Here is a 14184-nt window from a genome sequence, read left to right as displayed (position 1 = left end):
CTGAAGGTACTTCTGATGAGCAAGGCCAGATTGCAAAGCATATGCGAAGGCTCAGAGGCAAGAAACTGCTCACTTGCCTAGGAAATCAGGAGCCAGAGAGCTGGAGTCAGATAAGCAAAGGGCTGGGCTCTTTCAAAAAAAAAAAAAAGAAATTCTCACCTGAGGTCTTTTTGTTGTCATTGTTGTTGCTTTTAGAGAGAAAGGAAGGGAGAGAATAAGAAACATTAATTGGCCATCTTCTTGTATGCACCCTGATTGGGGATCGACCTGCAACCTGTGTATATGCCTTGACTGGGAATCGAACCTACCAACTTTTGGTCTATGGGATGGATGATGCTGCAACCAACTGAGCCATACTGGCCAGGGCTAAAGGGATGGGCTTTGATCTGTGTTCTGCAGAGCACAAAATCTCTAAGAGATCTTCCATGAAAAAAGGCTTTTAGAGTCAAATTTGTTTGGGAAATATTGCATACCATGTCCCTCGTTTGGATATTTATAATACATACTGCTAAGACGTGTGGTAGTAAAATGGCCTTTTCTCAAATATAGTTAATATTTTATAAATAGAACAAGCTATATGACTCGTAGAGTCCAGAGTAGAATGAAAATGAGGGGCCTCTTTTCCAAAAACGATTAAGCCTTCCTAGATGGTGACAACCGAGCATTAAACCAATTACGGAGCCCTTGTAGAGCTTGAGGCCTTGGGTGACTGCACAGGTCACATGCTCATTAAACTGTCCTGTTCGTGGGGATATTGGAGGCACTAAATGAGACAGTATATGGGAAGTACTTCAGTGCTGGCAAGTTCAATTCCCAGTCAGGGCATATACACAGGTTGCAGGTCGATCCCCAATCAGGGTGCATACAAGAAGATGGCCAATTAATGTTTCTTACTCTCTCCCTTTCTTTCTCTCTAAAAGCAACAACAACAACAACAAAAAGACCTCAGGTGAGAATTTCTTTTTTTTTGTGAAAGAGCCCAGCCCTTTGCTTATCTGACTCCAGCTGTCTCTGGCTCCTGATTTCCTAGGCAAGCGAGCAGTTTCTTGCCTCTGAGCCTTCGCATATGCTTTGCAATCTGGCCTTGCTCATTAAGGACCTTCTGATTATAATTGGCTTCTCTTGTAGTTTTACCTGCAAGGTAAGAATGCATTTCTCAGCTACCGTAAATATTAGATAGTGAAGATGGACATTGTGAATGACACGTGACGGCTATTCTAACCACCTGAGAGCTTGTTTGACACAGAGGATCTTGGCCCTACTCCAGACCTACTGATTCAGAATCTGCATTTTAACAAGATTCCTGGGCAGTTCCTTGACATGAAAAAGTTTAAGAGGCATTAAACCAGTCATAGTAATTTCATTCGGCTTGATGAGAACTGGCTCTGTAATGGGTATGTCGTCCATTTCGAGCCAGTGAGACACAAGGTGCAACTCAGAGTGTCTTGGGTAAAAAGCCCGTCTCTCTCCTTCTGGGTGTAAACAAGAAAGCATGCTGCCCCAGTTCCTGCTGCCAGACCTCTTGTGACAACAAGGAACCCAGACTGTGGCCACGGCCACTAGTAGCCTACCCACAGTAGCCATCCTCCTCCTCCTCTTCGGGACAGTAACAGGTCCTGTGGGCTGGAGGAGGCATAGGATGGAATGAATGCCCTGACCTGCAGGCATCAGGAATTGCACCTCAGGAATGTGGCTTCAGGGCCTGTCGAGACCAGTTGTTCTCAGCCAGAGTTGCATATCAGAATCACCTGGGGAACATTTACAATATATCAACTCCAGAGATTCTGACTTCATCGTGTAAACTGAGGCCTAGATATTGATAGTTTTAGAAAGCTCCTTGGTGGTTTATAAAATGGAGCCATTGGGAACCACCAGTTTAGATACATTGTATCGTAGAGCAGAATGTCGTCTTAATGTTCCGTATGCAAAGGTCCCCTTCCACAGAGACTACTCATGGCACTTCTTTTGAAATGGAATTTGTGTTTTATTTAAAACCAGTCTTTATATATATTTTTAGAGACAGGAGAAGTGAGGGAGACAGAGAGGGAGAGAAACATCTGTCTGTTGCCTCTCAGAAGCCTCCAGCCAGGAACCTGGCCTGCAAACCAGGCATGTGCCCTGACTGGGAATTGAACCAGTGACCTTTAGGTTCACAGGCCAGTGCCCAATCCACTGAGCCACACCAGCCAGGGTGAGACTTCTCATAAACTCTTTTCCTATTTTATAGCGAGAAATACAGAAGTTCAAATCCTTCCAGTTTTAATATCACCAAAATACTAATACCCACATTCAGTCAACACCATTGTCACCTGTGTAGACACACAGGTAGAGGGAAAGACACAGGTAGGGACCTACATAGGCAGAGCGGCTGCAACAGGAATAGGCTCAATCCTTATGTGCTATTTTTAAAATGTGCTGAATTTGGCTTTGCTTGAATTTAACAAAAGAAATGCCTGAAGCAACTGCTTAGATGCGTGTTTCTTCATTGCAAGAGACTGACTCATTAAAGGTCTCTCAAAGGTTAAACAAAATTATAAATGTCATTAATAAGACAGAGTAGCTTTAACAAACTAGATGCTTCAATATTAGTCAATATTGAGTTATTCTTTTCTTGTGAAAAAGTTTAAAAAGTATGAGAGCCCTGGATGGTGTGGCTCAGTGGACTGAGTGCTGGCCTGCGAGCCAAAATGTCACTGGTTCGATTCCCAGTCAGGGCACATGGCTGGGTTGTGGGCCAGGTCGCCAGTTGAGAGTATGTGAGAGGCAACTGACCAATATATGTCTTGCACATCGATATTTCTCTCCCTCGCTTTCTCCCTCTCTTCCCATCTCTCTAAAAATAAATGAATGAAATCTTTAAAAAAAAGTGTAAGAGATTAGCAAGCAGATTTTTACTTCCTTCTGCTTCTTCCCTATGCTTCCTCATGTTTTGCTTATATTGCTTTTCACTTTGCCAGGGTTTATAACATTTACATCCTATTTATATCCGTCACTTACCTGTTGATTCGTCAAAATTTCAATATTTATTCTGTCTTTTGTGTGATGTGCTCCTTCCCCCCACCCTTTGAAGTCTGTTTGCCTAATGGAAAGGCCGCTTTTTCTTTTTAATACTCAAGGTTACCTTAGAGCGACCTGGCACACTTGCTTTTTGCTTTGAGCTACTGAGAATGAAATCTTTGACAGCTTTCTCACTCATCTAGGACCAATGTGCCTTGCCTTTAGAGCTACAGTTTGAGCATGGGATATAATTTTAAGTCACATTCTGTAGCCTGCGCAAACCACGGTAGGCGAGGGAAAGATCCTGGCACTAACTTCAACTCTTGCTGGAGAGCCTAGATTCTCGTCACTCAGTAGACAGTCTCTTCAGCATTCTTTGCCAACGCCCGAAACACCCAGTCAAGGGGCTAGGTGTTCCCATGGGTTTCATCTTATTCTGTCGGCTAAGAGTGTCCTGGAAGGTGGCAAATTCTGGTGACATCCACCCTGCTTCCTGGCTTGCCCCATGGTAGCAGCTCGGTCTGTTAGAACCCTCTCTCAGAGGTCAAGTACATAGGAACCCTGACCTGCTGGCACACAGCTGCCAGAGACCCCCTACCCCTTCCAGAGACTCCCTACCCCTTCCAGGACCGAACCCAGTTTCTTAAGCATTGTATGTTGTGGTGGCTTCATTTGTATCAATTTCCCGTTGTTGAAACAATGAGGAGGATTTTCTTAGATGTTCTTAGTCTGTTGACTTTGTATAACACAGAAGAGTCCCTTGCTCTCCAAGTGAAATGTCCAGTCTCAAGAAGAGCATTTCTCCAAAGCTGTTCTTTTTAACCTCAAAGTCCTTCCCACAATTTCCTTCTGTCATTCTGGTAGCATTCGAAAGAGCAGCAGGGTTTGTGCAGCTCCAATTCTGCTCCCTTGCCCTAAAGCCTTTGCAAAATAAAGACCCTACTGTTAGTGAAGCCTTTGACTATCTATTGTTCTCCTGTGACAAGCAATAAACAATGGTGATCTGGACTGCGGGACGTTTTGGGTTCTGGGAACAGCTGTGCTAGCTTGCTTAAGCTGTGGTGGTTGCAGGTTTGCTGTGTTCTCCAAATGCTTGTGCAGCGTGAGGCCAGGGCTGCACTCATCATAAACATTTTATCGACCCCTGAAGGAGAGGCTAACTCCACATTAGAGGGAGAGCCAGAGGCATTTCCCTGAATACGAACATACCTCAACTGGGTGGGGTCCTCCCTTCTTGTTATGGTCTCTCAGGGGGAAAATTCTGGCCAGCCCTTCAGGTTACGCATGGTGGAAAGTAGGGCTTTCCTTAGCTTAAAATAAGAAAGTTTACATCCTACAGACAGGGAGATCTGTGGCTGTCCAATGCCTCTAGGGCAAGGACAGCTCTGGCCCAGGGGACTGCACTGTCTGAGACCTGCCACACTTCAACATTTCCCAGAAGATGACTTGCATACCATTGGGGTGATTCTGAGGCTGTGAGAAGGTGAGTCACAGAGTCAAATTATTCTCATAAATTCAAAAATAGATCATCATTCGTCCATGATGTCAAGAATAATCTACTGGCATCTTGTACTTTATAGGCTGCCAGGAATGGAGATTTTGAAAGTAGATTATGTTTCCTCGTTTTGTCACTAAGAGATGCACTACAGCTGCACTCCCACCGGAAAAAAATATATACAAAATACTATAGAAAATTTCCCAGTAGTGCAGGGGGCTCACTGGGGCGCTGTGATTTATAATGTGGACGAAAAGGGGGTGCTGTAGTAAATCTAACTCAAAGTGACCTCACGGGGCGATATGATCTTGAATTCCTAACTGGACGGATCGTGGTGGGTGGTCATGCCTCGGACACGACCTCTTCAATGAAAGGTTTAAAGCAGCTCTGTTCGTTGTTCTCATGCACCTAGGCTAACGCACCTTTGAGAGGCCCGCCTCCATGTAATCTTTCTTGTAGTTCCTCCCCAATTCTAAATGCATAAAAGAAATGCAAAATTGTCATTCTCCAGAAGATCTTCCTGATCTTCCAGGAAGATCTTGCTTCCTGGCATTGTCACTAGTCTGGCTCAAGTAAAGTCCCACAAAAAAAATCTCTACAGGTTTGGACGTTCCTTAATGCTTACCATAGTAAGAAATACCTATTTAATCTTCATCGCCATTCCTGGCACACAGCTCCCAAAATCCTCGGAATTTCCTTAGTGTGAGAGATAAAGGTATCTTTTGTTCATAGCAAATCTTTTTTTTTTTAAATATTTTATTTATTTATTTATCTTTAGAGGGGAAGGAGAGAGGGAGAGAAACATCAATGTATGGTTGCCTTTCGTGCGTCCCCTGCTGGGAGTTGGCCTGCAGGGAACCGGCCTGCAACCGAGGCATGTGCCCTGACTGGGGATCGAACCGCGATCCTCTAATTTGCAGGCCTGCGCTCAATCCACTGAGCTACACCAGCCAGGGCACATAGCAAATCTTTTTGAAACTATACTTGAGTTTATGTAAATATGGTGATAAGACTAAGGGCTCTTATCCCCCCAAGAGTAGGGGCTGGTTGCCTCAGGAACCAACCAGGTAATGGGAGACTTCGAACTTTTGGCCCCATCCCCTGCCACTGGAGAGGGGTTGGAGGTTGAATTAATCACTAATTACCAATGATTCAATCAACCATGCCTACCTAATGAAGCCTCTATAAAAACTCTAAACAGAGCTCAAAGAGCTTCTGGATTGGTCAGCGTGCCCCTCTACACCCCTACCCCCCTACCTTGCCCTACGCATCTATTTCATTTGGCTATTTTGAGTTGTAGCATCTTATTTATTTTTTTTCCAATTGTAAGTGAAAGTTTATTTGGAAAGTCACAGAGGTAGTGAGCCAGCGGGGCTGCATGGGCTCAGAAAACAAGTTACAGAGGCAAAAGAAGGACCCTCGGAGCCTAGGAGAAAGACAGGCAGAGGTAAGAGCCGGCGGGGAAGAACAAAGGAAAGCAGGGAGACAGCTGGGCTGTGCTTCGGGGAGGGCGTGCACTGGAGTTGTGTCTTTATAACAAACCCATCATCTGGTGAGTAAACGTGTTCCTGAGTTCTGCGAGCCTCTCCAGCATATGATCACACCTGACTTACAGCCCATAGGTGAGAATCTGGGCCTGTGATGGCCTCTGAGGTGTGTGTGGGGAGGACAGTGGGGAAGAAGCCTTGTGGGATTAGCCCTTTGCCTATGGGGTCTGCAATAACCCCAGGGAGACAGCATCGAACCGAATGGAACTGTGGGACACCAGCCGATGCCCACAGGGAACTGGAAGATTGCTTCATGTGGGTGGTCACTACATTTGGCGACCAGAAGCAAAGTATTGAGAGTAGCAGAGAGAGAGAAACAGCATTCCCCCCCCTTTAGTTTGTATAGAAGGGGAAACAAAGAGTTTTTCCTTCTCACTCACCCGCAGTGTGAGGTCCCTGTGTGCTGTGCATGCCAAGAGGGCTCCCCGATGTCTGTGCCCTCACAAAGCTCACGGAGGAGGATGTTCTCGGAGAGAACACACAGCATGGCATGGGAAAGAGAACTGCCCGCCACGCTGCCTTCTCAGGTTGACAGGTGGAACCAACACCCAGCATTCTATAGAGCATACTAGAGAGAGGAAAATCTTCCTTCGGAGCACAGACGTGAGCAAACTCTATGAATTCTTGACCATGCACGGTAACTCACTGAAGCGAGAAGTAAAGATCCCAGAGCAACTACACCATGTGGGGCGATCTCAGCGTGGTTCCCACAAAGCTGGGTGTGGAAGAATCCATGGACTGAGGGAACCTAAGGGGAAGAGTCTTGGCCGCACTAACTAGTGGATTTTTACCAGCTTCTAGGTGAGAAGAAACTGAAGGCTGAGATTAGAACCTTCTGCACAGTGTTTATAGTTTATTGTCTGTGAGAATTCAGAGTAAACTGATTGCGGTTCTCATTCCAGGGTAATGTGCTTCTTGTTCTCAACTAATCCTTCTGGTGTTGTTCACACAAAGTCCAAAATACAACCTCAAGGTGTTGCTGGAGATGGTATTAGAGCTGGTTGAATCTTACAGGACTGTTCAAGTCAAAGGCTTAGTGCCTACAGTGGTCAAAACGAGGGATGTCAACTGCCCTCCCAGGCTGCTACTTTTACGACATTCTGTCTGGGCGTAGCTTGCACCTTATGATACATGCACATCCCAGTGCACACTGTAGTGTCACGCTCCATCCACGTAAGCCATGGGCTCACCTGCATTTGTACCCATGTGCCCACTGTCGGTGTCATGTCCTCATTGGGCCCTTTGTGTACTAAAATGCACATCAGCACACACATGTGCGGACTCGCCCTCCTCGGTGTGATTGCCGTGTCCAGGTTCTTGGTAGGTCCCCTTTTCGATTCCAGATTTTCATTCTCTTCAGAGAAATACAAGACCCCAGGATTGAAAGCGTGTTCTTTTGTATGTGTGTGTGTGTGTGTGTGGTAGCTTCATTCTTTCTATTTGCTCAGATCAGCATTTGGAGTCGTCCCGGGATCATCTGTAATTTTTATCTTTCTCCAGGACTGCACATGCAATCCATCAGAAAATCCTGTTGGCTCTGTTTTTGCGGTATATCCAGAGTCCATTCATTTCCTCCTATTTCTATCACAGCCTCTCTCAGCTAGATCACTGCAAAGCCTTGTCTCCCTGCCCCTGCCCATGCCCAGATCTAGTCTGTTCTGCACCCAGCAGCCAGAGCGTTCCTTTTATAGCTCAAATCAGATCATGCCTCCCCTCTGTTCAGAACCCTTTAATGCCTTCTCATGTCCCTTGGATAAAACCTAGAATCTTTGCCATGACTTTTGCAATCTGGATCCCTGCTGCCTATCAGACTTACTCCTCTCCCCCTCACTCAAGCCACTCTGGACACTTGGATGTTCCTCAGATGCACCGGACGCTCTCGCTTCATGGTCTCTGTGTTTTTAATTCCTCTGCCTGGAACCATTTTCCTGCAGATTCACACACAGCTCACTTCTCTCACGTCTTTGCTGAAATTCTGTTTATTGGGAAGACCTCTGAAGACCCTTCCTGGGGGAACAAACACACAACATCCTTTCCTGCCGTCCTGTGTCCCCTTACTCTGGCTGATTGTTCCTCTTGGCGCTCAGCACCTCCCGGAGCATCATTTGCTTGTTTGTTGCGCCCTCCCGCACTGGAATGGAAGCTTGGTGAATGCAGGGACTTGTGCGCACCGCTGTACCCCAGCTCCCAGAACAGTGCCCGGCCTGGGGAGAGCACATGAGAAGTACGTGCGGAATGAGTGGCTAAACTCCCCATGGGAAAGTGGCTGCTCACACGTGCCTTAGCGCTTCTGGGAGAAAGCTTTACTAGGGCTTTTCTCCAAACCCTCCGAGGAGACACGGTCAGAGGGGCGCTGCCCAGCTGTGCGTCTGTCCTCACAGAGCGGTCAGAGGCCCCAGGGAAGTATGGTTGAGCTGTGGGAGAGATGTTTATGTTTTTTGAAGTACAGGCCTGTGAACTGGAGTCATCCAAACCAGTCCGACCAGAGTGAGGGCAGGATTCTGGATTCTGCCCAAACTAGTAAAAACCGGTAGAGAGTCATGGGGTCCTCCCCAGCCTTGCTTCTGTCTGTGCCTAGTGAGACTAGGGACACTGCGGCAGCCCCATAGAGTTCTTGCTGAAGGACAGGGACTGAGACAGTGAGGGCAATGGGGCGCTGTCCCAGGACACAAAGGGCATAGAAGCTGCACCCTGAAAACAGCAGCTACGGGTAAGCAGGCCTTACTTTCAGCGTCATCCATTCACTCAGTGACTATTTACTGCCTTTGTGTGGAGCATGGTTTCAGGCCTTAGAGGACTGCTCCAGAAGCTGGAGCTTCCTGGGATGTGGGCCACAGGGCCACAGGGCCACAGGGCCACAGGGAGGAACCAAGCTTGGCTCAGGAGAGTGCCCAGACCCCCTCCAGTTCAGACCTTCCCTTTTTCTCCACGGGGGAGGCAGCCGAAGGGTGGCCAGGCTGCCTCTCCACCGGCAGAAGGGATCAACACTGCCTGTGTCACCAAGGCTGCTGGTGACTCCAGGAGGTACAGGGCAGCCTCTGGAGGCTCCCATCACTGCTCCTCCCCATGAGGACCCCTCAGCACTCTTCCCCCAACTGCTAAGCCCCTCAGGGAGGAAGGGATGCCTCTACTACCTGCTTGCTGCCCTGTGCTCCTGATCCAGAGCTCCACCTTCTGACTGACTCCCTTTTCACCACCTTGGAGCTGCCTTGGGCACTGTGGCTCTGAGGCCCACTGGGGGCTGGGGTTGGGGGAGGATGGGGCGGGTGAGGGGAGGCAAGAAAGATAGCTGGGCATAATGGGGGAACAGAAAATGAAGGTGTTTTTTCAGGGCAGGGTATTTGGGTGAGGAAATCTCCCATAGAGATAGGAGGGGACAAATTATAAGCCAGTTGTGTTGGGAGTTTGGAATGGGACCCTGGGCCAGTCTGACACCGGCAGATGCCCTCTGGGTGTCAAGCCCTGGAGAGCAACAGGAGATCCACAGAATCTTCAGCAGGGCACAGTAACCACGAGGTGTTCCAGGTTGGCCTCACCCATGCCCCCTCCCCCTACCCCTGAGCCACAGGGACCACAGGCTCAGCAGAGACGTCCTATAGAACTTTGGGAGTAGCAGGACTTCTGTGATGGCTATTTTCTCTCTGGGGGCTGGAGGGGTGGAGTCACCTGTGAACACTTGGGTGTGTATCTGAAATAGCTGGGTGAGGCTAAGAACAGGCACAGGCTGACGTGCCGGACCTGGGCAACCCATCCTGAGTTGCGGGAATGACCAGCCCTGGGGGCTGGGGCTGTCCTCACAAGGAGAACTATGGCAGGACCTGCAGTCGCCTCTGGGGATGCTTCCAGTGCTGCTGTTCTCTGGCCCCAGGGAGGAGAGATGTGTGTCATGGGCTTGAAGACTTCCGTCTCTGTGTAAGAACACTCTGAGCCGTGAGTGCAGCGCTTTGCTGTTGTTGGGCACACTTGTACGTGGAACTCCCAAGAGAACTCAGGCCCGCTGCAGGGCTGACCAGAGGTCAGCGTCGGCAGAGTCTGGGCACCAGGGATGTCCCTAAGCATCAGTTCTCCGGGCGGGGGAAGCTGGTGAGTGGCGAGGAAGAGGCCAGCACGGCCGGCACAAACGTTTCAGGGGCCTCAAAACACCTGAAGCAAGCTGTTGTCCACGGTGCTTCCACCTCATATGGTTGGAGGTGGGAGGTAGAGGAGGCTCTCATTATTATTAAAAATTAGGTTACATTTTTTAAGAAAAAGACTGTATTTGGCAGCCACACATGCTGAGGTCTGGGAATTTGGGTGAGACACCAAGAACAGACATGCAGAGAGCAACTGGTCATGGTGAGCTCCAATCTTGCACGTCTGGAAGTGGTTTCTCACTTGCTTTGCCTACTTTGGACACCGCCAGCGGGACTACAGTTAGTAGCGGAGTTCTCTTTTTTTTAAAAAAAAAAAAGATTTTATTTATTTATCTTTACAGGGGAAGGGAAGGAGGGAGAGAATATCAATGTATGGTTGCCTCTCGTGGGTCCCCTGCTGGGAACTGGCCTGCAACCCAGGCATGTGCCCTGACTGGGAATCGAACAGCAATCGTGTGGTTCACAGGCCCATGCTCAATCCACTGAGCTACACCAGCCAGGGCCAGAGTTCTCTTAACTAGTCTATGTATGCCTCCAGAGCCCTGCAAATTGGACTTTCTAGAGTGAAGAAGAATTAAGAATTTTATGTACACAAAAACCAATTTTTATGTTATCTGAGACCGTTGAAAACTACCAAAATGACTCACACAATATACCGGGCGTCGATTATGTAATGACCCTAAATTCTCTAGAGCTGCACTGTCCGGTATGGTAGCCACTAGCCAAATAGGTGTGCCTATTTGGGTATTTTAATTAATGCCAACGAAGTGAAATTAAAAGTGCAGGTCCTCAGTGGCACCAGCCACATCTCAAGTGCTCAGCAGCCACATGCAGCTGGTGCTGCGGTATCAGACGGCACGGGCGGAGAGCATGCACACCAACGCAGGGAGCTTCACTGCTGCTCTGTTCTGGAGTGTCATTCGGGTCTTGCACTCGCTCTCCTCCCGCTGTGGAATTGCTGAGGCCCTTACTGAGGTGTGGCTGATGAAAACATCTCTGTCTTGGCTGTGTTTGTATCTTTCTCATCCTTAATCCTAAGGCTTTCTTATCCATGCTCCTCGTCCCAAGCTGTCTGACCTGGAAGGAGTGCCTCCCGATAACTTTGTTGATGTGCTCCCGGCCTCACCTTTTCTTCTATAATTGCTTGGAGTGGACATTTTAACTGCAGAACCCTTTTCAGCTAGTTCCATACCAACTGCCGTAGAGGGAAAGTACCAGGAGTTTGAGTGAAAACCTCTCCTTTTTGGAACTGTGGGGGAGGTGTTCAGCATTTACACAGGTCTGGGTCCGTCAGGTGCCAGACCTAGGGGGGCCAGAACCAAGGTCCTCAGAGTAGCCTGCTTGTCCTTTAGTTCAAACACCCCTGGGCTGCTGTAATCATTAACTTTTGCAGGAGGCTCAGATCATCTATGCCTGATAGACTACAGGTAGCTTCTGCTGACATTCTAAGAAGCAGAGAAGTAAAGAGAAAAAAGTAAGAAAGTGAGAGGGTGGCAGTGGTGGGACACAGGGGAAGGAGGGAGACTGACCAGCCATGCCCCATGCCCCCGATCGTGTCTCTGTGGTTGTGTCGGTCCCTGTGGACAGCCCTGGGGCCAGCCTCACAGTCTGGGCAGCCTGTGGCCTCCTGACCATACTGGGCACTGTGTGCTATGCTGAGGTGGGCATAGTGGTTCCCAAGTGTGGGGGGGTGGGCAGGTGTCCTTTGTTACATCTTACCTCTCCATGGTTCCTTGTCTGCCTTTCTTGTCACCCACACAGGGTCCTGAGGACCTGCTTGCTCTCTATGAGCTTTGTTAAGTGTGCCCAGCCGCTCTACTCAGGCTGTTCCCCACAGCCCCAGGTCATGGCCAGGCTGCAGCAATTTGTGCCGGACACCTCCCTTCCTGCCCTTGGGCCGTTTTCATGTTGCCTGGGGCTCTGATACCTTGGGCTGTGCTGCCTCATCACACAGAAGCCCTCCTCACCCATCAGGATTTAACACCCAGTGCCAGGCGCTTTCCTTGCCCCACTTGGGGGGTGAATGTCAGCCAGCTGTTTCCTACATGGCCCCCTCCTTGCCCACTTAGGCTCCAATGTCCCAGAACACTTCACTCGTTTTCTTAGTTGGTCCTGGCTGCCGTAATAAAGTAGCACAGACTGGATGACTGATAAACAACAGAAATTTATTTCTCACTGCTCTGGAGACGGGAAGTCTGAGATCCGGGTGCCAACATGGTTGGGTGCTGATGAGAATCCTCTTCTGGGCTGAAGAAGGCTGACTTCTCACCGGTGGGGAGAGAGCTGGGGTGCTCTCTGAGGTCCCTTTAGTAAGGACACTAATTTAATTCATGAAGCTAATCACCTCCCAAAGCCCCCCTATTCTATATACATCACATTGGGGTGAGGATTTCAAAATAAGAATTTGGGGGGGCATGACAGCATTCATTCCATTACACTCTCCCACCCAGACATCCCCCTCACTCGACTAAGGCTCCCGCACTCCCCTTTGGCGGGGGGGGTGGGGGGTGGTGGCAGCCCCTGCCCCTCCCTCCTTACATGCGTGCCTATTTTGCCTGGTGCCACCGAGTGACTTTTGGGCTGAATTGATTAGAAGGGAAAGGGGAAAGAAAGAGGAAGAGAAAGAGAAAGAAAGGTTGTTTTTGACATCTACTAAGTCTTGGCAGTGACCGTTTCATGTCAGTTTCTCCTTGTGCAGTTTTTCAAGCTGCCCTCCACTCAGGAAAGTTTTTTCACACTATTTGTTCAGCTCCCTTGTCTTGTTTTTCTTCTTTGGAGATTCCACTTACGTTCTTGTGGCATCTCCACTGTCTGTCTTCTCCATGTATCAATTTTTTAAATGAGATACTTAAAAGCTGTATTCTTTTTTATTTTCTACAGTTGTTTTGTTTCTACTCTCAAGCCCTTTTTGCATTTTATTTTTAAAATAAATTTTTAATTGATTTGAGGAAGAGAGAAAAACATCAATTTGTTTCATGTATTTATGCATTCACTGGTTGATTCTTATACGCGCCCTAATTGAGGGTTGAACTTGCAACCTTGGTGTATCAGGATGACACTCCAAACAACTGAGCCACCTGGCCAGGGCGCAAGCTCTTTTTAACTCCTGTTCATTCTCCTGCTACTCACAACAAATGTGAGAGTTTTCCACGCCAAGCGATTCTTTAGTTTTCAGGGGGCACCTACTGGGTGTCCTGCAATTTAGCTCAATGCCGACACTAACTGCCTGGAGGTCGTGAAAACCCCACTGTTCAAGAGCTCACTCCCATGAGACTGTCCCCATTTCAGATGTGAATCGCAAGTCCCAGGCTGGCTATGAATTGGGGGTTCCTATGACCCCCCCTCATGATTGATCATTTGCTAGAATAGTTCACAAAATGCAGTGAAACACTTATACAAAATGCAGGGCCACGCTTATGTTTACTGGTTTGTAACAAAGGCTATAGGAAAGGATACAGATGAATAGCCAGATAAAGATGTATCTGGGTTGGTGATAAAGTTCGCTTGTTTTTTCTGTACTATGGCTCTAGTAGTGCTTAGCTGTCTTTGACATCATCAGAAACAATGCTGTACGATTGTATTGTGACAGCTGTCACACCAGCGTGCATTAAAAAAAAAAAACTTACCAAATTGGTGAATTTTTGTGTAGCCATTTAAATATTGAAGATGGAAGAAAATAAGCAACATTTTCAGCATATTATGCCTTATCATTTCAAGAAAGGTAAAAATGCAACTGAAACGCAAAAGTAAAGGTTTGTGCAGTGTATGGAGAAGGTGCTGTGCCTGATCAAATGGGTCAAAGGTGGTTTGCGAAGTTTCATGCTGGAGATTTCTCTCGGGATGATGTTCCATGGTCAGGTAGAGCACTTGAATTTGAGAGTGATCAAATAGAGACATTAATTGAGAACAATTAACATTATACCACACAGGAGATAGCCAATGTATCCAAATCAATAAAGTTATCATGAAAATGAAAAATGTGTCTTTACTTTTACGGAAAAAATTAAACGGA

This window comes from Sturnira hondurensis, unplaced genomic scaffold (assembly GCF_014824575.4).
Source record: "Sturnira hondurensis isolate 20B ecotype Veracruz unplaced genomic scaffold, ASM1482457v3 Scaffold0022319, whole genome shotgun sequence".
Taxonomy (NCBI): Eukaryota; Metazoa; Chordata; class Mammalia; order Chiroptera; family Phyllostomidae; genus Sturnira; species Sturnira hondurensis.
Note: the sequence above shows the minus strand (reverse complement) of the source record.